Source organism: Thermobia domestica, chromosome 3 (assembly GCF_964235325.1).
Source record: "Thermobia domestica chromosome 3, izTheDome1.hap1.1, whole genome shotgun sequence".
Classification (NCBI taxonomy): Eukaryota; Metazoa; Arthropoda; class Insecta; order Zygentoma; family Lepismatidae; genus Thermobia; species Thermobia domestica.
In genome coordinates this window covers 111,945,296-111,969,300 of record NC_137456.1, presented here as the reverse complement: position 1 = coordinate 111,969,300, position 24,005 = coordinate 111,945,296, and the positions used below count along the sequence as shown (strand labels likewise).

The 24,005-nt window shown below is 35.6% G+C and overlaps 1 long non-coding RNA gene across 1 annotated transcript; it reads left to right on the top strand.

Annotated features, from left to right (window-relative positions):
- The first annotated feature begins 2,202 nt into the window (after nt 1-2,202).
- LOC145681491 (uncharacterized) lies at nt 2,203-10,954 on the top strand. The gene is made up of 2 exons (XR_014130790.1): nt 2,203-2,264; nt 10,582-10,954. It is a non-coding gene; the product is annotated as an uncharacterized LOC145681491 (long non-coding RNA).
- The last annotated feature ends 13,051 nt before the right edge of the window (nt 10,955-24,005 follow it).

The window sequence follows — 24,005 nt, the reverse complement described above, 5'->3', positions numbered from 1 at the left end:
TGTTCATGTGATCACATCATTTGTGGCCAACAAACCAAAACTATCCGTTCGGCCACGTACCAACCTCAACTTTCGTCAACCAGCTTAGTTTACATTAGTTTGTTAAGAATGCAGTTTTTCCACCCGAATAGTCAGGAAGCATGAAAAGAGATTATTTAACTTCGTCTTTTTCACATCCGTAAACAGTGTTCATTTTAAGATTTCCCTATGTAGAAGAAAAAGAATAAGAAGACCAGAAGTGACCTAAAATTTACCTTAAAATATTAAAGAAATGACCTGAAACTTCAAAACGGCAAAAAGTGACAAAAAGTTGACCCTAAAAATATATATTTTTAGAACCTAGAGTTGATAGATAACGTTTTTATTAGGATATGTCATGTCTTATGCGTAACAGAGAAAAGTTGACTTGTGAACAAAATCCGGGCCCTGCTAATTAGCTTCGGAATAATACACTGGAGAATTGCTAAAAAATAGTTTAAGCATTTTCCGTTTGCAAAAGAAAGCGATTAGAATAATTTTCAGATTACCCACAAAGTCATCATGTAAAAAAGTTTTCATAGAAACAAAAATTTTAAAGCTTCTTAGCTTATAATTTATAAATCTATTATTTTTTCTTTTTACCTTTAACAAGTATGTCCATAGCCATAACACAAGAGAAGGCAGTAACATTTCTGATGCATCAAAATTATGCTAATATAAGCAAAACCATGTATAGGAATTGTGTTAGATTGTATAATCAACTTTCTATGTACTCAAAGAATATGGCTAATGTTGCCGTTTTTCGTAAGAAGTTATTTAATCTACTTTACTGTAAAGTGCTATTATAACATTAAGAAATATTTTAATGTTTCACTAAATGAAGAATTGATAGCAGATACTTACTCCTTAGTACGTGCCAGGTGTGGTATAACTGGTTCCCAATTTCCAAGTAATTGCTCATGTTTATATACGTGATACCTCCTATTTTATGCTTTTATATTTTAGTAAGATGCATAAGTACAGTATTATGTATACTCCTGCTACCTCATTAGTGACAATTGTAATGCTTACATGCTAATTTTCTCGCGTGTTGTAAGCTAATGTAACAGGCAAATAAATGAAATGAAAGGATAGAGCTTCAGATAGAGATCTTAAAGATGAAGTACATTCCACATAGCACACAACGTTTATCGGGACAATGAGTAGACACCCCATGGACGTCGTGCATGGGATGTCCTAAAGGATTTCCACGTAGAATATACACGGGACGTTCCGCATGGAATAGGAGATCTCAGGGAAATCCTAAACCGGACATACCTAAGACCACATTATCCTACAATTTACCAGTGGACATCCCCTTGAGACCCCTTGAATATTACGTTTTCCGGGAAATTAGCAGATACCTGGATATCCCGCGGAGGTCCTATGGATGTCCCGGGAGCAAATTCGGATGATCCCGGGATGTCCCGTTGTCCATTGCAGATCAGTCTCTGACCTCTCGTGAACGTCCATGTACTATGTGGGATATATCAAAAATGATCAAAGTGGATGTGTTTCTCTTGAATACAGAACACGCCATATAATAGTATTGATTACTGGATAATACGACTGGCGTGTAAACTGGATTATAGATAAACTGGAGAATATACCTATTTCTTCCGACGAAGGGATATTCCAGTACAAACGTTAAAACAAACAAGAACTAAACAAGGAAACAAAACTATAAACGAAAACAAGTAAGAGTAACTAAGTAAGTACAAGGTAATTAAAGAAATAAAAGTGTCGTTTACAGTGTTTTGAATGAGGCTTTAATAACCTGGTTAAGCGGTAAGGAAAATCAACAGCTTAAGTGGATAAACATGTTGTTTTCCACTTAACCATACAAATGATTTACATTTGGATTTGTTAGAAATGAGAAAGAAAAGAAAATGTATATAATGTAATAAAGTTCTAAATTCGTCTTGGCTGCACATATCACAAAAGAGGCAAAACTTGTGAATTTCTTTTTTCCCACGCGCAGCTTCCGCTCTCCCGTTGCCATCTTGCACACGGAAGAGAAACGGTTTTATGGCATACTAAGATATATGCCAAGTTAAGCACATAGCTTAAAAAAGTGTGTGTAGATTTTTTTCTGTATTTTCCCCTCCTCCTCGCTCTTTTGCTTATGTCTTCCGATTTCTGCTTAATTTCCTTTTCACCTCTATAAATAATCGTAGGTTTCACATACATAGCACAGTTTCCGTTCAACAATCAGCTCAACGTGTGCAGAAAACATGAGCAAAATCGTAAGTACTCGAACTGCAGCTTTTGTAGTAAGAAGATCTCACATTTACTTATGTTGTTAATTTACTGCTTTATTTATGCGGAGAACAGAGTGTCAGTGATTATTTAATCGGATTTCAGATTTACACTCAAAACGTAATATTTTTTAAACAAATCTAAATCTGTGCGGTTCCAGTGGAGTTTGGTGTTCCTTTCAACATCGAGGTTCTATGAGACATGGATCTAAAGCTTAATGGTGTTGAATACTCGCACAATCTTAGTTTTGTATCTGATTGATTCATAATGAAAATCAATTTCTATTTTCTTTGCAACAATCTGCAATGTTAATGGTTTGATTTTAACTACTTCTTCTTCGAAACTGTTTCAATATTATCTACTTCGTGTAAATTAAATTTTCACGAAAATTTGGATTAGGGATTAGGATTAGGAATTAGATTTCTGGGCTTTTGGCATATATGACCATGTTAGCTCGTTATGTATAAGGGATGATAGTCTATCCTTTGGCGATAACACTATCCGAGGAAAGGGAAGGAAGAAAGGATTGAGGAAGAAAGGAAACAGCCTGGGACCTGTATTTTAGGTCCTATCCCGGCATTTGCATGGTGTGAATGAAGAAAACCCAGGAAAATCTCTCTTATAACGGCTCACCTGAAAAATCTTTTACAGTTTTCTGACAGAGTGTCCCCACCGAGACTCGTTCGCTCCAAAGGCGATAGAGTTAGCGACTACGCTACGCGGGTCCACTTCACTAAAATTAAATCCAATCTAAATGTGTGTGCGTGAGTGTGTGTGTGTGTGTGTGTGTGTGCGTGTATCTGTACATATTTATACAGGATGTTTCAAAACAACACTGACAACGTTTGGAAGGTGATTCTTGACATCAAGATATAACAAAACGTGTAGACCAACTTGGGTACACAAATGCTTCCTTTCGGAGTTACAGGCTACCGGAAACATGAAAAAGTTAACTTTAAGGGTCCATGACTCCAAAAACTATGGGATTTAACGTAGTTGGGCCAAGACTTCACTTAGGAACTAGTATGTGCCCTATCCAGATATCCATGTTTCAGAATCCTGAGGTATTTCCCCACAATTTTTTTAGTAGAGTTTAATGTGAACTTCAGATTATGTCACTAGCCAAACTCTATAAAAATGTTGCGTGAGAACCTTACGATTCTGGAACATGGAGTTTTGGACAGGGCACATATTAGTTCCTAAGTGAAGTCTTGACCCGAGTACGGTACGTCCCATAGTATTGGCGCTATGGACCTTTAAATTGCATCTTTTTCACGTTTCGGCAGCTACAACACCGAAAGGAAGCATTTGTGCACATAGGTTGGTCTATACTTTTTTTGTTATCTTGATGTCACGAATTCCCTTCCAAACGTTGTCGGTGTTGTTTTGAAACACCCTGTAGAAATGCTATTATGCATGTGTAGCTAGATAAAATTATTTTCCTGTCTAATAGTAAAGAGTCCATCAAGATCTAGGAATAATTGTATGAGAACCCCGCCAGCGATCCAAACCTTCAAAATAAGCGACATGTGTATTTTATTTCTTTGAAAACAGAAATGACTTTCAGACATTAATTATTTCTAAGGAAGTCCTAGTGTTTCTATAAAAGTCATATACCGTATACCTCAGGAAATGCATCGTTACAGAGTTACGGCCATTGAGCCATCTGATGCTATGAAATAGTCACATTCTGGACGCCCCTTATTGTGACTTAATTTAAACCAGAATAGTTCACCCCCTAAGCTAGGAAGATAATTTTGATATCAATGTGTTCCTGAAGGATGAAGCTTTCTGCCGATATATACTTCATGTATGTGAGGGGTACCACGACGGACGGGGTAGAGTAACTACTTTTTTTTTTTCATCACGTAGTTACCCTCCCCCATCTACCGTGGTAACGACCACATACATGAAATACATATCAGTCGAAATCTTCAGCCTTCAGAAACACTTGAATACCAAAATTTTCTTCCTAGCTTAATCAGGGGGTAAGCTGATGAGGTTTAAATTGAGTCACATTAAGGAAAAACCAGAATGTGACTATTTCACAGCATCAGACGGCTCAATGGTCGTAACTCTGTAATGATGCATTTCCTGACATATGGTCATATAAACTTTTTTGCTTGTCTATCCATAAGAAATTCACCCCTGAAATTTTTGCCGTACCTTTTTGTTACACACACACACACACACACACATATCTATATCTATCTATCTATCTATCTATCTATCTATCTATCTATATATATATATATATATATATATATATATATATATATATATATATATATATATATATATAACTTGTACGTGAGCACTAGTATGTATGATGGTAAAGTACTCAAGTGAGTCCGAACGACTAGGCTGCACTTGAAGCACGTAGTATTACGTTCGACACCCGGTTGGAGCAAAGGAATTTTCTGACTTGGCCAAGGATCGTGGGGAAAAGTTTAGTAAGTTAAGAGACAAATAACTCTGGCCTACAAGACCAGGGATGTTATGTTTTTACGCCTAATTCCTAGTTGACCATGCGCTAGTGATCAATCATAGTACTTCGTGTATTCTAGGGTCAAGAAATATGGGATAAACACACACAGAAACCAGTTCAATCTTCTAACCAAATGAGAAGTAATAGTTATGTAGAAATATTTTATGGGATATTGAGGTGTTGATATTTTCATCCATTCGGTTCAAACATATTCCAAGTTAAAGTATTTGGGGAAAATTGAGGAAAGTTCTATGTCTTTTAACACGCCTTTGTAACGGGCTTATGAATGGCTTTTTTATTATTATTATATTTTGAACGAGTATATATAAAAAGAAGAGAAGCGGGAAAAGTCAGCTTCTAGACTTCTCTGACTGATGGTGTTTAGAAAAGGAGACATCGATATACACAATCATACAGAAACAAAATTTAACAGAAAGCTTATGAACATTATTCGCCGCAACCGACTAAAAGGAACTAGTATTCTGCATTGTAATAGGTAAAAGCGAATCGATTTGAAATATTGAAGCAGTTAACTTGTTGAGGTGGTAAAAACATAAAGGACAACGCTTATTTTTGTTGATGAGATTTCTCAAAACTGAATAATTCTGCCGAATGTTTTTGACTAAAATTATTTTATCATATTAATTAAATAATGGTTGAGAAACATGTCACTTACTTCAAGGGAAGAACATAGATTGGAACTATCTGAGAACAAAATCCTGAGACCAATGTGGAACGGTAATGGACAATGGCGGAAACTTCATAACGAGGAACTACATAATTTATACGGAGGTTGGCAGGTCATGTAGCTAGGATGGAAAAAAGTAGAAACGCTTTCAAACTCTTGACTGGAAATCCAATCGAACAACTACTATTAGGTAGACCTAGACGCAGATAGGAGGGCAATATTAAAATGGATCTCGCAGAAATAGGAATACAAAGTAGAAACTGGATGCAGTTCAGGGTTGCCAACTTTTCTTAAGAAAAAATCTGGACGGGACAATCGGTGTTGGAGGATTCCCCCCCCCCTCCTTCCCCGAGGACAACTACATGTACTGCGAGTCGTTGAAAACAATGTAAATAATCAGCTAAATAACACGAACCTGAATGAATGCAGCACCTTATTTTTTTTATTTTTTTTATTTTCCCGCCCACTGCTCATCACTAGATATAAGCAATATATGCAACAAATTCAAACCAAAACAACGGCAATTTATTAAATATAAGCAAAACAAAAATTTGTTAAATTGATTCTATACATAAAACTGTGCATGTAAAAGAATGTTATTCCTCTGTAAAAGTAGCCTAGCAGAACATTAAAAAAATCGATAAATCGGGGCGAGTATCCTGTTGGGACGTGGGACAAATAAGTCAGAAATCGGTACAGTCCCGACAGAATCGGGACGGTTGGCAACTCTCATCCAATTGGCTAAGGATAGAAGTCAGTGGAGAGCTTTTGTGTACGCGGCATTGAACCTCCGGGTTCCATAAGCCATAGAGTTAATTTTTTTTTTTTTTTTTTTTTTTTTAGTTTATTAATCAAATAAGGAAGAGCAGGGTAATATACTGTCTTTTACCCGCTTATTCTTCAACGAATTCAATTGCAACCAATTGGAGATCGGAATGCCCTAAAAGAAATATACACTATGTTTTGTCAATAAATGAACATTTTTTATGTAGTTTATAATGAAAAATTGCGTGTATATGTTGTTTGAAACATGGGGTGGATTTTACGTCTTTTAACCCCTTGATTCTTGATGAACTTCATACATCAGTCTAATTTCTTGGAATCCACATACTAAGTTTACTTCATGTCGTATAAATCGCATTACGAGACATACAGATGGTTGAATCGATTTTTAGAACCTCATGGTCCTCTCCGCTGGTCTAGTGGATAGTGCGTGAGCTTTTAATGCACGTGGTGAAAAGTAATAGCTGGTAATATTAAAGTAGAATTCGAACCACTATTCAGGTTTCTATCCAAATCTGTCTACATATAAAAGGTGTCCAATATACAATGCAACACGGAGTTTGGGATAGTAGAACTTTTAAACCTGAAGTGATACACAAATAATGGTTATGCCAAAATGAAGCTTTGTTCATTTATATACTTTTAAAGTAGGGAGCAACGATTGAAGTACACTTTGAACCACACAATGTTGCTAGATGTAACCGAAGGTGTGAATCAATTGTTTTGCAAAACACGTAAATTGACTCATAGCTTATATGTATGGATGTTCTGTCGTTAATTTTAATTTTCAATTTGTTTAGTTGGAGTAGCTTGTAATCTATGGAGCAGAAAAAAGATTTTTTCATTTCCACCCATAACTAATCGGTTGTGGCCTCTGTAAGGGGGGACAAGGGAAATCGTAGTTTTCATAAATTAACACTCTGAATTGGCAACATTGCTTATGTTTCTGTGCATCAAAAGGTGTGTTAAGGATCTGTCTACATTATGCAATTCCTGAAAACAACGAAAAAGAAACTCTGAAATTATCATGTTAAAGCTTTTACTTACATGCACCCGGCAACATTGCTATTCATTTCTAAAGGGCTACTTAAAGCAAGAGGTATACAAGAACATATTCTCGAACTATACAAGATTTGGAAACAAACATTCCCAGTGCCATTGAGAACATTAACACTTCTACTCTTCCTAAAGTTGCTGTCAACATGGTGAAACGTGTAAACCAGTGTTTGAATCAAAACAGGGGGCATTTCCAGCATCGCTGTAGAGCTGATAACTCGTTTCGTGATAGTAGCAGTGTTGCCGGGTGCATGTAAGTAAAAGTTTTATCACGATAATTTCAAAGTTTCTTTTTCACTGTTTTCAGGAATTGCATAATGTAGACAGATCCTTTTGGTACACAGAAACATCAGCTATGTTGCCAATTCAGAGTGTTAATTTATGAAAACTACGATTTCCCTAGTTCTCCCTTACAGACCTCATCCGATTAGTTATCGGTGGAAATGAATTTTTTTTTCTGCTCCATAGATTACAAGTTACTCCAACTAAACAAACTGAAAATTCACGACAAAACCTCCATACGTATGAGTTATATATGAGTCAATTTACATGTTTTGCAAAACAATTGATTTACACCTTCGGTTACATCTGACAACACTGTGTGGTTCCAAGTGTACTTCAAGCGTCTTACATGAATATTTTGAACATTGACATTTGTAAAATTTGTACATTTTAATTTTTTGGATCAAAAAATCGAATATATTTGAATCAAAAATTTTGTTGTAGGCCTTACATCTGGAGAACTACATATAGTGTAGCCAAACCCAAACTATCTCTTAACTCAGTATGATGTCCTTATTCCGTAAAAAAAATAAGTAAACTCGATTTAGAGGCCATTCAAAACTTTTGTAACTCCTGATTCAAAAACTAATTATTGGTCAAGTTCTCAATATTTTTAAGCATTTTTTAAAAATCATTCCTAAAATTCTTGTTGCTTTTTTTTTTAGTTTAGCACCCCTTTTTAGCACGAAAGTCACATGATACGTGGATTTGCAGCTTAAGTTGAACCGCTTAAAATGCGCTCACCTTAATGCACTATAATGCGCTCAAAATTAAATACTCTAGCCACGAGGCCAACAGGGACGTCTCTGCGTATTAATTTTCAGATTACGAAGATGAATGTACCACTGTCGATTTGGGGTCACAATAAATAAATTATGCTGTCAGGTCATAGAGCATAGATACAATCATTACTATTACTCTACTAATGTGATATTAATTCAATAATAATGATAAGTAATTAATTTTACTAATACTAATATTAATAATAATAATAGCAATATATCAAATGACTTGTAAGTGTAGCTGTAATACCTATATGATAATAAAATGCTGTTGGTGTAATTAACACTAGTGTTGTGATGTGACAGAAAGGTTCAAGAACATGATTAATTCCAGGCATAAGCAGGAAGAGGGAAGAGATACATAAAAATGTTCGAAAATGATCGATATTAGTCTTGAATTCATAGTTTTCGGGGTCACTGATTTGAGCAGGGGCACTTCCGATCCCGTTTAAATCCAAATTTAGCCCCGCAAGTTGGAGGAGGGGCAGATATGCAGGGTGACCCAAAAGTAGGTAGGCTATAACCCTGCTTTGATTAAGTATCACAGTTTATTTAAGATAATGAGATTATGTGCTTCGGTCTATTCCAACTTTAGCATATAAGTGAAAAGGAACTAAAAACAAATAATAAACTAGCCTAAACTAAAAATGTATAGTTAGCAATAAGGAAATTATATGAAATGTCGTAAGTCGATCAGTACAAAAAAAAAAAAAAACTGTATATCTACTTTTGGACTATCCTGTATAAAAATGATCAAAAATGACCGATATTTGTGTCGAATCCTTAGTTTACGGAGTCGCTGAGGCGGACAGTGACACTTTCGATGCCGTTTAAATTCAAATTCAGCCTTTTATATCCAAAATGAAACGTTTTCTCTCCGTGTGAAGAAGGGGTATTCTGCTAGTTTATTTCTAAATCTAGAAATTGTTTGTTGTACGAGAACCACACCAGTTATTGAGACAAAACTGGTACTACTGATTCTGAGATGTAGGCTACTCTCACTTAAGTTGGTTCATTATATGACAAAGTCTTAAAATTATAATCAACTCTTAAAGTTTTAATTTCTATTTAACTAAAAAATATTGTCCAAAAATAAGACATAGGTCTTATATCTGTCTATAGATCACATAAAGCTCAACAAAATAACATGTTTGTGGGTAAATTAACAGCCACAGTTTTCGAGAAGATTGGGAAAGAAACAAAATGAAATCTTTCAGTTTTACGTCCTACACTTATAATGAGTAGGCTAAAGGACACGGTGATAATGAGAAATAAATGAAATGGTGGAATGAAGAAAGTGGTAGGAAACAGGAAAAACCCGAGAAAATTCACACAGTGGTGTTTGTCTACTACAAAGCCCACATGCCGCTAGTTGGGATCATACCAGTGGCCCTACGCACCAGAGGTAACGCTCTTTCACTGAGTCATAGTGGTCCCGTCGAGAAAACGGAAAAAATTAACTTTCATGTACTGAAAATAATGTTTTTTAAGCCTCTAATAATAATTGACAATTTAATTTTGGTTCAGGAAATGGCTTTTTATATATATATATATACTATATACAGAGGCGAATCTAGATGTTAAAAACTGGGAGGGGGGCACTCAGAACCCAGACTATGGATGGTATATAATGAGTTTATTATAAACTTTAAAAAATGTATAAATAAGAGCTTAAATTATTTTTGTCATTCAACTAATTGAGGAGGCCTAGCCCCCCCCCCCCCCGGCCTCGGACTAGATCCGCCACTGACGGTAAACATCAAAATATAATGTTAACTAGCAGATTGTATCTTGTTTGTATTTTTCTAATAATGACATAAACACATTGCTTTACACTCATACATACAACTTAAAATTTATAGCAGCGGTTCTCAACCGATGTGTCGCGACATACTGGTGTGTGACGCAGTCCCTTAAGGTGTGTCGCGAAAGTTTAGAATTTAAAAATTATGAAAAATAATTAGATAAAATCGAGATAGACTGTACCAGTCAACATCTCCAGCGGTAGCAATAATGTTCAGTGCTACATAGAGTCATTATAAAAACTAATGGTTTCACTATTATAATGGATATTATTATTATTATTATTATTATTTATAATAAAAATAAACGGCTGTGCCATTCAGTAATGTCGACAGCCAAAAAAAGGTTGAGAACCACTGATTCATAGTATATATTTGTTGTTTCTCAACGTTTTTAATACTTTTTTAAAAATTTTTTTTCAGGTCTTTGTATTGTTGTTATGCCTTTTTGCCTCTACAAATGTTTGGAGTCATCCTGCAGGAGGAGGATTTCTCATAGGGCCTATTCACCCATTCTTCCCATTAGCCACCTCCTACAGCAACAGCAACAAAATTTCTATCAGGAGTCCTTTCGTTATTCCTGTAGGGACATTCCATGCTGCACCTATAGTAGTACCTAAATATGTGTACTAACTTTTTAAAAACACATTTTATATATGATGATTGAAGCTTGAAACCAAAGATGTAAATACAAATACTGTTTCGTTATTGTTGTCAATTTATATGTCATTGAATTATAAAATACATTTTTTTTTATATGTTTAAAGCTTTTTTTGTACTATACACAAAGCATCCGATAAAATAAATTGTTTAAAACATGTTGCTTCTTTTTTTTAAGTGCAATTTCTTTCTCATCTGAAGATGGGCGTGCCATAGAAGAAGAGCCTTGTCTTGGGCCATGAGTATTTATTTATTTGTAGTTGTCATTAGGACATGGGTAACATAATTTATTTATTGATTGATGTGTTTAGCTGGATACAATCAGTGGCGTATTTAGGGGGACTTCTGGGCTTAAGCCCCCCGAAATCTTACTTACTATAGTAAAGTAAATTAAATATCCTGCAGAATTTTCACATTTTCAGGCAAAGCCCCCCTTAAAGTTAGCAACCCCCCGAAACAAAATCGTAAATACGCCACTGGATACAATACAAAATTACAAAATACAAAATTACAAAACAATACAAAGTAAAATAAGAAAAAAAATGCATCTTATAACAAGCACTGAAGTGCTGAATATGTTAATATCTGTTTTCTTGAATACGTTAAAAATCAAAAGATTCTCTTAATCTTGAAACGAATGTTAAAATAATGATCAACGCTGTGAAGTACGCCTTCTTCTTCTTTTTAGTTCAGGGGACGAAGGAGACTACAATTAATGGACGATATCAAAACAGAGAAATTGTACGTTAAGACTAATAGCTTAGATGAAGACCGTGGAGCATGGAAGCTTCTCAGCTGCAGCAAGTGACCTGCCAATAATGGCAGAATACCTGTGATGTTGATGACTTTATATGGGAAATATATCTTCTGTTTTCTTTCAAGTGTACTGAAATTTTAATTATTCTATTTTACTAATTTGTTGTTCAAGCCTACTTAAATATCCCTTGGGTTTTTAAAATGAATTTGCATTTCACAGTGTATCAAATTTGATATTACTTCAATTAAATTTCAATTATTAAATAATAAAATAATAAAATTATATATTACAAAATATGATTTTCACAAGGTAAGGGATATTTAAACAGATTTGAAGATATCTGTAAAAATCAATTGAATAAAATTCCTGTTCATTTCGAAGAAAACAGTAAAATCATTGTGATTAAAAAGTTCAGTGAATCTAGCTGCGAAACTAAATTTCAATTAATGTTGAATTTAAGTACTCAGAATTTCAGGGAGGACTCCCTGTCCTGAAAGAAATGAAAATCTACATATATAAAAATGAAAATGACTGCGTTTGTAACTTAATAACTCTTGAACCATCCGACTGATCTCGATCAAATTTTCAACATAGATGATGTTCCGGCCTGGGATGGTTTATATAATTTCACTTTGACGGTACAACTTAAGGGAGGAGGAGGGGGATATACAGGATCTAACATAAATACATGACCAAAAGTGACGAGGTGATTGCGGACATCCAAATAAGCGAAAATGTTCCTATAAACATGGGTCCGATGCTGCTTCGTTTCCGAGCTATAGGGTGTTCAAATGTCAAGTTCCTTCAATGGCTCACTATGAGAGACTGGATGGAAATGTTCAATATTACAGGAATAATACAATCAAGTGGAATTATGTTTGTGAAAATATATTTACACTAACATAGAAAATGAAACTAATCAATATTTGAGCTTATCGGGTTGTCAGTGTTGCCAATCTGGCAAATACATTCTGACCTTTATAAGAAGTGGGCAACATTGTCAAGCAATACCATTACTTTGTGAATTTTAACATTTAATTACTTTGTAGCTTCATACGTAAGTTATTTTCATGTGTATTCATTTGTAACGACACAATAATACATGATAAATCACATTCAAGCTAGGTTTGTGATCCATGAACCGTTGTTTCCTATTGTGAGCCGTTAATTGACTTCCCACTTGGACGCCTTGTCTTTCGAAAACGAAGCGGAATCGGACGCATGTTTATGAACGTTTTGATGTCAACAATCATATGCTAACGTGTGGACGTCTAGTGCTATTTAAAAACATAACATTTGTACCAAATTGGCAACACTGACAACACAATAGCCTCAAATGTTGATTAGTTTCATTCTCTATGGTAGTTTAAATGTATTTGCACAGGCATAATTCCACTTGATTGTATTATTCCTGTAATACTGAACATTTCCATTCACTTTCTTATAGTAAGCCATTGGAAGGAGTCGACATTTATGTAAATAGAAATGCATTCTTTTAGACAACCTACCCTCACTGTATTTCAACATTTAGATAGGCCGGTATGTCGAGTCAAATTCATAATAAAACATACCGCTTCTGCTTTTTCTCCACTCGAACGCTATATATATATACTAATCAAAAATGGCCGATATTAGTGTCGTATCCATAAGGGTCCAAATGGATGCATCGAGTTGCGGGATGAGATATAGTGCGCCTGATAAAGGATGTGAAAATATGTGTATGTGCAAAGTTACAACAGTTGATTGCCATAAGAAACGGAGGGGGAGGGTCAACGTTAGTGGGAGAAGGGCTATGCTATGTTATGGAAATGCATCAAATAAACTATTAAATCGTAAAAGTAGTGGAAGATAGATAATGCAAACTGTGGTAGTTTCACATATTGGCAAAAGAAGAATGGGCAGAGGAGATCACAAACCTCCGCCGCCATCTTGAAATCCGCCAGTTTGAAATCTGTGATATTTTCTGAAATGCAAAGGTAGTCATGCGGCACATGTGTTAAGACTGTGTTTCGATCAGGAATGCAATGCTGCTGTCCGTTTTGTCATATCACTAACCGCTGATGAGTTATGGCCTGTTTTATCCCTTTTGATACCATCGCAAAACATGCTCGAAATGACCACCCTGTGCGCGCACAAAAAAAAAAAAAAGAAAAGAAAAAGAAAAAAAGAAAGAAAGAAAGAAAAAAAGAAAAGCCGAAACTGTTCTTCCAGAATAGTTCTCTTCCGCACGATATGAAGCAAATTGGAAGTAATGTCATAAATAATAATGTAAGAACATACAACTTGGATATCAAATTTCATTGTTACTTTTCTTGACTTGTAGGTATGTTTAATTTAGGATTACATGCGTTTTCGTGATAATCCAAACTTTCAACATATGAGTATCAGTTTCATATATAACTATAAAGATGATACTAAATCTTCCAAATAAGTACAGATAACGATCAGTAAAGTTCATAATTGACTTTTAGAGAACATTCTGACCCTAATTGATATATCACATGACTACTTTTCCATTTCAAAAAATATCACAAATTTCAAAATGGCGGATTCCCGGATGGCGGTGGAGGTTCGTGATCTCCCCTGCCCATTCTTCATAAGCCAATATCTGAAATTATCACCGTTTATATTGTCTATCTTTCACTATTTTCACGATTCAAATGTTTATTTGATGTATTTCTGACATAGAATAGCCCTTCTCCCACTAACTTTGATCCCCTTCCCCTTCGTTCCTTATGTGCTCAGCCATATACACATTTGTTCACATCCTCTATCATACGCACTATGCCTTATCCCGCAACGCGATTCATCCATTTAGATCCTGCACTTGACAGATGAACAGTGAAACTTCATATGTATTTCTTAGTGCATTTAGTGACTAGATTCAAATTCAGCTCCGCAACTTGGGGAAGGTTAGTGGGGAGATATATAAAAATAATCGAAAATGACCGATATTAGTGTCGAATCCATAGTTTCCTGGGTCGCTGAGACGAATAGTGACACTTCTGATGACGTTTAAATTTAAACTCAGTCCCCGTTAGTACTCCTGAGGGGCGATAGTGACATATAAAAGTAATTGAAAATGACCGATATTAGTGTTAAATTGAACTTTTGGGGTCCCTAAGTTGATTTGTGATCCTTTATAGCCAAAATTAAACATCTCCTCCTGATGTGAAGAACGGGTATTCTGCTAGTTCATTATATTTTAGTTTATTCCGTCCTAGAAGTCGTAATAAATGATTTTCGAAACAAGTTTCAATTTTGTGTTGTGTTGAATAGTCTTTTAAGACAGTCAATTACTATACGATAAAAGAAATGAACAGAATCCAGTCTACAGAAATCACAGAAACAACTGTGTAACTCGCCTCCCTCTCTTTATATTATAATTAGGTATTACAAAGTTTTTAGTAACCTTTCACTTCGTCCCGACAGTGATAATGATATTCGATGGGTGATAATAATATATGTGTAAAGTTATACCAAGTATATAGGCTACTTTCAGAAAATTTTTTGTCAGCCTTGTGATCTAGACGTTTTGTCCATCTTAGGAAGTAGATAATAAACTTCAACAACAAATTCTAGTTAAAAGTAACATTTAGTTTTGCAGTTCTAAAGTCATTGTTTTCTTTTTTTTAGAATAATGGAATGATTAATTCCATTGTTTCGGGCCGGCGGTATGCGTTCGCATAGACCGGCACCCATACAACAGAGTTTAGTAATTAACCAAAATACTTCTGACTTGGTCAACAAAATTTCTGTAGATCACCAATTATAACTCAAGCGGCAAAGTTACAAACTGGAACAGGCATTTAGCTAACAACCAATTTGAGGATCTTAGTTTTACAAGGTAGCATTGGCCTCGGCCAAGACTACACTTCTAAGAAAAGGATATAGTTCGTTATCCTAATAAAAGCTTGATATCTAACAACTCTTTGGGATATCACTGAGAACAAAAACTCAAACATCTTTTCCTGTCAGTACACCTGAGGTTTATTTGTCCTACTGATATTACAAGTTCACGAGCCGGGGCTTTGAATGTAAATAAGTGTCTATAGAAAATAAATATAACTTAAGTAACAAGTTCCAATCTCTAATTATTCTCGCAAGAGAAACTCATTTACAAAATAAAACTTCACTAGACTGTGAGGGCAGACTCAGTCCTAGTATTAGGGTTAGGTGTACCAGTATAACTACTTGATCTATCGGTGAATTTGAGCTAGCTAGCAATGAACCTAGAGTCTATAAAAACCCACATCAAATAGGGAAGTAACAGAACTTCGACCATCAGCTTCCTAAATCTGGCCAGCGGTTTCTAGCGCTTACGTCCGGACTGAAGCCAAACTTGCAGAAGCAGATTGTCAAGTTCGAAGGAGGCAGACTTTGACCGTCAGTTTCCTAAGCCGGCCAGAAATTATAGGCAGACCCCTGGCTGTCGTCAAGCTTTCAGAAACAGAGTGCCAAGTTAGCCAAGAGGATAAGTATGAATGTCTTCCGGGGAAGCCGGCAAAGTGAGGCAGAGATTACTAGGACAACCCGAAATTTCTGGGCTAGGTCGTACCTAAGACATTGCGGACTCCGTCTAGATAGCACTACCTTGAGGGGTCTCAGAAATAGGGGCCAAGTCCGAAGAACGAGCCAAAAACATGAGTTTTTTAAAGGGCTTGAGAGGCCATGCAGTCGGCACCAATGTAGGGTTCTTGCGGATAGGTGTAAAGTGTGCAGACGTTGCACTAGTACCATCATGTCAAAGGTTGGTGATGCGTGGTAGTCCGAAAGTTCCCTGGGAACAAACTAAATAGTAGTCATCAGTCTGAAAAGAAAGTTGATTGGTTTGCGCACAACACTAGAGACAAAGCCCGAGAAAAGTTTCTCCCTGGGGAAGGAGAATGTAGCGATTGGAACACGTCATGCTGATAACAGAATTTAACATCAATATTGGCTTACACAAAAGTGCCTAGGGGGTGCTAAGTGAGAAGAAGGGATCTGTTTGTATGCATGCGTGTATGTGGGTGTATTTTGTATTCCGTGTTCTTGCGTGTGTTGTCCATAAACTCTGGAAAAGCCTTTTACATCGAAATATACAATAATCATACACAGCATTATGCAATATATTAACCGTGAAAGATTTTATATATGTTTGTACCATGGATCCTCTTCCTATAGTTTATTTATAAAACACGTGTGCGTGGGTTTTCTCGGGGTTCTCCCGTTTCTTCCCACTTTCTTCATTCCACCATTTCATCCATTACTCATCATCACCGTCTCCTTTAGCCTAACCGGCATAGCCGTGGGACGTAAAACTCAAAGATTTCATATTTATAAAACACACACTTTTAAAACATTAGAAGACAGAAAAAGATACTTCTTTATCTGGCTTTTTAAAAAACAACGAGAAGATTTTTAAACACACAGATTATATGGGACTTTCCTTATTCTTTCTAACATCAATAATATTAATAATAATATTACTAATACTAAGACTACACATATAGTATACATAGAGTTGTGAAACATACATGTTGCTTGTTAATTGAAGGGATGTTGTTATCGACAGAGAGCTTGAACTTGAAGTCAGCGCGAAGGGAGATAAACGACTAAAACCAAAAAGACAATAAATCCTTTGTTCTGACTAACAAAGAATAAAAATACTCAACATGAATTTGTATTTAAAAAGAAATAATTGAAATACTAATTCTGTTGCAATAACAAAAATGCAAAAAAAAAAAAAAAAAAGAGAGAGAGAGAAAGAAAAACAAAGAAAAAACAACTGAAATTTGCGCTCACTACAGCATATACGACCCAGAAATGACTGTATGTGACTAGCAGTACTCTTGAGGAAAAATTATCTTCTTCGCTTGAACGTAACTAAAGTTAACAGGTATGAAACCTGGACTTCGAGGTGTATGATATGAGTGTATCTGTATAACGCAGCATAAACATGCCTTACTTATTAATAATTTATTCAAAACATAATAATTATTCAATTAATATATTACTTATCGTAGCGTAATTATTATTCATTAATTCATTAACCGTTCATTCTTTGTTCCATATATTAACTGCATCATTAAGAAAATAGCGTCATAGATATAGATTGGTTAATGAAATATTAAAGACATTAACAATTCCATTATTTACAGTAGATTGATCCTGTATTACATTAACATTGATAGAGACATATACAGTATGTTCACAAGCGTTCATTCGAATGCTAGAAGAAACGTTGTATGTCGAACATTTGCAACTATATATAAAAACTTATTCATATTTAAAGTCTTCTTTCCTCTTCAAAATTTTGAGCATTCTCCTTCATATTTCGTCCTTGTCTTGGAGTTTTCAAGTAAATCTTAATTTAAAATTCACACTTCAACAAATATTTTTAGTGTCATATATTCTATAAAAAGATGCAATGGGATAACCGCAGAAGGTAATGCCTTCTCTGGTGACAGTGGCATAAAAATACTAATGTTTATGCTCTAGTGGAGTATCTCAGACCTCAAACAAGTCATATTGCAAAAACGCCACAGTAATTGTTTTTGTTCCTATTTATACAACGATAATTTACCCCAAACTGTGAGGGTTCACAGTGTCATCTATTGACCACTTTCAAATTTTGAGAGAAACATATTACAGCTGGGGTCTTGAAATCCCCCACCAGAGTAGTTAAAGATTAAAGATGTTGAACATCTGATCCATAGACCCCCTATATGCTAAATTATTTTTTTCTTTTATAAACTGAATTGTAGTGGGGTGATTTTATTGATTTCATCTTTAAGACTAATAGGGGCGTTATTTAGAGGAGTGAGTGATGGCAATTGCCCCATCCTCAAACAAACTGAAATGGCACCACTGAAGTCTACATGAATGCTCTTTACTGTTTCAAAAGGACTCTGCATTATATATAAATTTAATATCGTATTACTTAATCTAAAATTGATTTTTAAATATTAAAATTATATACAGGATGTATCAGAAGTGCGGGGCCATAAGTAAACTCCATTATGAGTAAAGATATGAAAATAGAAAAATATTTTGGTTGTTGTTTATAGGTTGTTTTCAATTTAAATTGCTGGATTTTTTCAATCGCGTCAGTCGTTTGGATTCCATATTGGTAAGGTGCCCTATATGTTAAATGAAAAAGAGACGTTTCCAGTTCAGCAGAGTGTTCAAATTGAGCGTAAGGCCACACAAAATGGCATGGAAAAGGAGCACATTGTTCAGTGAGGATATCTCGTGCACTTCAAAATTGTTTCCTAATAATGATGTATTCTTGATATGGTGAGAGGTCAAGGGAATATTCTGAACTGACAACGTTTCTTTTTCATTTAAGATAATGTCTCTTACAAAAATAGCCTAAAGGACTGTTGCGATTGAGAAAGTTCTATCATTTTAGATTGAAAATCACCTATTTCAAACAACTTTCGTCATTGCATTTTTTTCGTGTGTTTATGGCGGAATTGAAGGGTTCGCGGTGGATCAGAGGTGCAACATTCAATTCTGGTGCCTGTTGTCTCTGGTTTGATCCCAGATCGCGTCAAGTGGCCTTTGTGATGGGCAAACACCGTGTTCATGGGGTTTTCCGGGATTCTCCCGTTTCCTCCCACTTTCTTCTTCCCAACTCTTTTTTTAGCCTACACTGCTGGACTTAAAACTGAAAGATTTCCTTTTTCATTTAAACCAGAGTTGGCCTATGCTTCCGGAATTTGGATAATTTGGTATAATAAAATTTAATTTTCACGAAGCAAGGGACATTTAAATACATTTGTAGAAAAAATCGGTAAAGTGAAACCAATTAAATTTCAGTTCATTTCGAAGGAAAAAGAGAACATAAATCTTCTCATAAATTAATGAAATAAAAATAATAAACATGGTGTAGGAATTTTGTGTCATGTCGTTTCGTCCCAGTAGCGTTTCGTCCCTGTAACGTTTCGTTCCAACTCCACCGCGTGCAGTATCGTTTCGTCCCAAACAGCATTTCGTCTCAGTAGCATTTCGACCCAATTCCAAGAACACGAGGCTTAGGTTTCGGGGCGCCACTCGATCGAATAAAGTTTCGTTCAGTAGATGCTCTCTCCCTCTCTCTCTCTGTCTCTTTCTCTCTCTCTCTCTCTCTCTCTCTCATACACACACACACAGAGACTCACATACACTTATTGATTATGTTTACAGTGTGATAAGGTCCATTGTTAGCACCAGCCAGGACTGCGTGCCCACTTTTATTGGCACCTCTCTGACAGAATGGGCCTGTCGTATATGCTTCACACTCAGCATATACGAAAATGTTTACTAAGTAACCCACGGATGCCATGGACTCGCGTGACTAATTCATGGATTATTGTTTAAAATTTTTATAAACTAAAAAATTTACGGAATTGTCACACTCGCCCTTAAAATTTAAGGTCTGGTCCCAAAAATAAAGTTGCAGTCGGCGCTTTGTCTCTTACTAAATTATATTCGAATATTCTTCATCTTCATTATCAATAGCTTCGTCCAATATTTTCAAATGTCAGTCCAGTGGCTTTCCTTTCGCTTTAATGCATCTAGATTATGTAAGAGACATTTTTAAAAACTTCCCGATGTCTCCTGACTTTTCCACTGACTCAGTTGCTCTAACAATTCTGTCGGCCATCGAAACATACTATTTCTTTCTTTTCACCCTTTCTAAATTCAACTCTATCCTCACAATATTCGCATCCTTCACTCGGAGGTGTAGCTTACCCACAACTGAGTTTATGCGATGGTTCCAACCTTCTACAGCGTTATTTGTTCGGTCTCGTCTTTGGTAGCGGTTCCACATGTCAACTGATACTTGTGGATTTTCCAACCGGGCTTTGATCAACTAGATGGTAAGGGTGATTTTGTGGTGCTGACATAAGTAACTTCTTAACAAAGTACTCGAAAAATTCAGCCGGTTTTTCATGTCTTCTGTGGTACTGCGGATATGTAGCCATCCTTCCTCCATTGATGCTGGCTTCAAAAAGGCTAAGGCAGCACACATCCTGATAGAGTCCCGTACTTCCTTATTTGCTCTATACATATTTGTCATCAGGAACACAACCGTGGCTCTCTTCTTTAACAAATTTTCCATTGTTGGTAAACACTTTTCCTTTGCTTGACCGTGTGAGTCATCACCTGTGTGTCGCTGGGACGAAATTCGACTCATTAGCCTGTTCACTAATCAGTAAAAATAGCTCGAGACGAACTTCCACGGATTTGCATTGGGACGAAACGCTACTGAGACGAAACAGTACTACACCGGGTCGAAATGTTAAGGCTCTTGACTTGGACGAAACGATACTGAGACGAAACCTAGGAATTCAACACAATTAAAGTAAATAATGTTTGATTATTGTTCAAAGCAATTAAATTTCAGTTTATTTGAAAAAAAAAATATAAACAATTCTCCTCATAAATCAATGGGATAAAAGTAATACACATGGTGTAGGTATTCAACAAGGTCAAAATAAACAATGTCGGATTGTTATTCTAACCAATTAAATTTCAATTCATTTCGAAAGAAAAAGTAAAATAATTTTCCTCATAAATCAATGGGATAAAAATAATAAACCTGGTGAAGGTATTCAATATGGTTAAAACAATGTCCGATTGTTATTTTATGGAAGAACATTTGTGAGTAATTTTTTAATTTTATTGAGCTACCTCGTAGTTCTATGATCAGAGTACACGTCTTCAGTGTGGAAGGCCCAAGTTCATTTTCTGTGGGAGCTCATGTTGTTCGAGTCCGACATTAAGCTGTAGTTCCATCTCATATAGCCTCACTGCTGAAAGAGACATTAAACCCACAATCAACTCAACTCATCAAACTGTAGTTCAATGTATCACTTAACTTCCGTGCTGAAAAAAGAGACACTAAGCTAAACTAGACCCTAAACTAAGCAATCAGTCTCCTTTAGCCTAACTGGCATAATCGTGGAACGTAAAACTCAAAGAGTTCTAAGCTGAGTAATTCTAATATAACTGAAGATATCTTATACAAAATATGAATATAAAGCTGGAAATGTCCATAGTGCTGAAAGTTTGCCGAATGTGTGGGAAATGTTGACGTATTGTTTCTGTCTCCTGTTTACCTGAGAGAATCATACATTTGCGCAACTGCTTTTGTTCTTATTTAGAAGGAGCCTCATTTTCTCGTGTACTTACTGCTACAAAAGGAATGTGATGTGATACAACACAATGGAACAGGAAGAAGAACTTAGAACAAAAGCGACGCATGTTAACACACAATACATAAGTCTACTTAGCAATCATATATGATTAGTTGACGTCGCAATCGCGCTGTTAAGAAAGTTATGTATGGATACATATAGAAACTAACAGGAAAAAAGGACTTCCGTTTGTGAAAGCCCTCTAGTGCCACTAACATCTTAAAAATTACACATGTTCATATTAAACTCCCATAGTTACAAATAAGCATGTCTGTATAACATGGAAAAAATACTTATACGCTCGGAAAATATTTATTTGTGTTCACAAAGATGTGAATTCATAAATTAAAGATTATTCTTTCAGAAGTTTTAGAAAGTTACACACCTAGTCTTGGCAGACTTCATTTCGTAAATTAAAAAGTAATATTCTTTAGTGAAATTACAATGACTTACTGTCAAATGTCTTGTCATTATATCTTTCTGAAATAACAATAAAGGAGATACGATCAAGTTAACGTTTGATATTATAAAATAACGACCGTTAATGAAAGTGGAACTTATCAACCCTATATTCTTCAAGAATATAGGTACTCGTGGCTCTTAACGGAAATGACGTCCGTAAAATTACAATTTTATCGCTATAAGCTAAGAGGAGAAAACTTAACTAATGTCCTAATATTTTTGTCTACAAGAATTATTATATTGAGTAGTTTTCTTCCCTTAATTAGTAGCGATAAAATTGTGGACTTTATACTAATATGATAAATTGACAGACGATATAAAGAAAACAAGGTGCAATGTCCACGTTATGGAAGAATATGTATATACACTATATATTAGCAGTGGCGGGTTTAGCGGGAGGCCCGCTATAGGCAAGGGCTTACCGAATTTTTTTTAAATCTATAAATGCTAAAAGATACAATAAAGAGTGAATATGTTTTTCACTATTTATATTAATGGTAGATAATTATTTAACAAATAGTAATAAAGCAGTACTGTAAAAGTAATTTCTTACTGTCAATAAATCAAATGTGTATTTGTTTCCATAAGCGAGGGAGCTGACCTACGAAAAATTTAAAATCCTAAAGCCGCCGTTGTATATTTGGAGAGAGAGAGAGAGAGACAGAATTTGAGTTGGTACATTGGAAATTAGAAACATTGCGAACTCTTTCTCTGGATTCTGCGTAAGTCGGGCACTACACTGCTTCTTGACCTAATACCTTTTGAAATATTAGCAAAATATAGCGTATAGAGTAGGTTACAGCATAGTAATTATTTCAAGCTAATTCACCAGTGAAGAGGTTGGGGGAAGATTTTCATTAGGCAGGAGGTGAAAGTAGAACTACGAAAATGCTGGTAATCTACGTTGAACACGATCAAAAATATGACATAGAGACCGGAGAATTTACTATATCGGGCTACTCCCTAAAATCTTTAGTGATCTTGTGAGTTACACGACGACGAACTTCACAATGACAACGGATCAGTGACTATCATACTGATAATAAAATTGGAACATCTAAGATGAAAGTTACACACAACTACCATTAAAAATATTTGTTATATGTATGAAGGTCCTAGTAAGAAATGTGCATGTATGTTTGCAAAAGACGTTTTTGGTAAATTTAAACAAGGTGGAAGGTTCATATAAAAAATATATATTGCAAAATTTGATAATAGTACGCATGCCTGATTCTAATAATAAAATTTTGTCACTGATAAGCATTCGAGATTGTTATGATTTAGTAGTGTCAACACTAGAGATGAGCCGCAGTCGTTCACTGACAAGAGTTCTCATCTACGTTGCTTTGGGGTCTCTGTCCGATCCTAGTTCAAATGAAGTGGGCTTTGGGGTAGACAAAAATCGTGTACATTGATTTTCTTGGGATTTTACCGTTTCCTCCCACTTTCTTCATTCTATCATTTTCTTCATTATCTTCATCACAGTCTTCCTTAGCTTCGGTTCATAATCGTGGAGCGTTAAACTAAAAACAGAAAAAGGACATTTGACCTAACCCTTCCTCACACAATCCTCACTCAACAACTCCCTCACATTCACTTGCCCTCACACTCAAATATTATTGGACCTTCAGTCTCACTCACATATATACTCAATTGACTGGTTGATACTCACACTCACTCGCCGTCCTACTCAAATATCATTGACGCCTTCATCTTCATTCACACTCCCTCTAAATTCGCTCGCTCACACTCTAACTTACACTCACCATCAAATAATATTGATGCTCTCACCCTCACACACA